Source organism: Cynara cardunculus, unplaced genomic scaffold (assembly GCF_001531365.2).
Source record: "Cynara cardunculus var. scolymus isolate 2C unplaced genomic scaffold, CcrdV1 Un_Scaffold_3431, whole genome shotgun sequence".
NCBI classification, from domain to species: Eukaryota; Viridiplantae; Streptophyta; class Magnoliopsida; order Asterales; family Asteraceae; genus Cynara; species Cynara cardunculus.
In genome coordinates, this window is record NW_020201473.1 from 47,431 (window position 1) to 49,995 (window position 2,565).

The following is a 2,565-nucleotide window of genomic DNA, read 5'->3' on the forward strand; positions in this document are numbered from 1 at the left end:
CCGAATAATTTGTTTTGAATTTCCTTTATGCTTATCAAATGTTATTGAACTTTGTTACCTTTTGAACTACGACTTATATTCTTATTCGGAATATGGATCATTTTGATCATTTGACTTGTTTTGTTGTTTCATTTGTAGAACATTTTACTATAGACTCAGTAACTGGAGCACCGGTATTGAGATGTTTCCATGGTGACTAAAACGATCATGGCGTCCTCATTTTTATAGTCCTTAAAAGTGGACTTGATTATGTACCGGTCGAATAGAGGGCGTATGGATCGATCCTAGGAACCGTTATCAGATATTGAGTTATGGTCGTGGTTAAATCCACGGAGAGGATTGATGTGTTGTGCTCACATCCCTTTCCTCACTTGTGCCTAAATGGACAGATCATCCTTTGGGAACAATGCGTCCTCGTGATGCGATTTGGTCTTCGGACCCTTGACATGCTTTTGGGGCATTTTGACTTTCTTTTGGATTATCACTTGGCTTTATAAATTGCTTTTGAACTTGTTATCTCATATTCATTGTTTAATTATTATTATCCGTTCACTGAGCATTRAGCTCAGCCGAGATTTTCTTGTCCTCGGCAGGTACATGACTTAGCAGAGATTTTGGGATGAGAGCTATGGAGATGACAATATTGAAGATAACCCATTAACTCATACTTTTGTTAAACTTTTGATGACTAATGTAGACGTACTGATATTTTGGGACAGTATTTTGAGACACGTTATCTCCGTCTATGGTTATGTAATTATCTTTTGGTAAATTTTATTAGATGCTCTGTTTTATATAGACGTTGTTTTTATCCCAATTGTGACATCTCCCGTCCTTGACCACGCGGGACGGGGGTGTTACAAGTTGTGGTATCAGAGCTATAGGTTATGATTCTGTAGTACAATTTAGGTTTAATCTGTGAGGAATGGGTAGAACTAAGATAGGATTGTCCTGGACTCTGTACTTTCCCAAGGTGATAGTGGTACGAAACGAAACAGAGATGTGTTTCAAGAAAATTCTACCGGGCAAAGAACTAATTAGACCGGACAGTGGAAACAACCAAATTATAGACCTCCAATTGCATTTCAAGGAACTTCTAGTAAAGGTTTTTCGAATACAACTTCTCTGTTATAGTGCAAAGATTGTGGTTTTAGACATCGTCCTGGCCCATGTATTCGAATGACCGRYRCCTGTTATAATTGTGGTCAACGAGGTCATATAGCTCGTGATTGTAAACAAGGGYCGAAAGATAATTCTAAAGATAAAGAGAAGCAATCTACTGCTACTGGTCGAGTGTTTACACTATCTGCTGACAAATCTACTGCGGGTATGGTTTCTGGTACCATTTCTATTGATGGTAGAGATGCATATGTTTTATTTGATACAGGTGCTACACACTCGATTGTTTCTGAAAACTTCGAAGAAAATCTTAAATCATATGAACAATCCACTGAATTTCCATTACATATTACTACTCCCATGGGTAGTTCAGTATGTATATTTGGTCTATTCCCAAACTGTCCGTTATTTATTGGCGATCGAATTCGGGAAGTTACTTTACTACCGATGAAGATGGATCACTTTGATATCATCCTTGGCATGGATTGGTTGTCTAAACATCGAGTGRCCRKMGACTGCAAAGCCAAACAAATCATCTTCGGTGACGTCAATGAACCCGAATACGTGTTCCAGGGTGTTTCACCTGAGAAGGGAAATCGTGTTATCTCAGAAGTTAATGTTAAAGCAATGGTATGGCAAGGATGTGAAGGATTTTTAGCGTCATTACAAGATCCCGAAGAGGTATGCCTTAAACTTCAAGATATTCCTGTTGTTAATCAATTTCAAGACGTCTTTCCAGATGAACTTCCAGGAGTTCCTCCGGAAAGGGAAATTGAATTTACAATTGATCTTATTCCGAAAGCTGCACCTATCTCAAAGGCTCCGTATCGTATGGCTCCAACCGAAATGAAAGAACTTAAGGAACAASTTGAAGATCTTTCTAATCGGGGTTTCATTCGACCCAATGTATCTCCGTGGGGTGCACTGGTCCTATTCGTTAAAAAGAAAGATGGATTGATGCGGTTGTGTATTGACTATCAGGAACTAAATCGGGTCACGGTACGTAATAAATACCCTATACCTCGTATTGACGATCTCTTCGATCAACTCCAAGGAGCAAGGTATTTTTCTAAGATCGACTTAAGATCTGGATATCACCAACTTCGGATCAGAGATCAGGATATTCCTAAGACTGCATTCCGTACTTGATACGGGCATTACGAGTTCATTGTTATGCCATTTGGGTTAACTAATGCTCCAACAGTTTTTATGGATCTTATGAACCGTGCTTTCAAAGATTATTTGGACGACTTTGTTATCGTTTTTATTGACGATATTCTCATATATTCAAAGTCGAAAGAAGATCATGAAACTCACTTGCGTATTACTTTAGAAACTCTTCGAAATAAGAAGTTGTAGGCAAAGTTTTCTAAGTGTGAATTTTGGTTGCATCAAGTGGCATTTTTAGGCCACATTATATCCGACAAAGGCATTAAAGTCAATCCT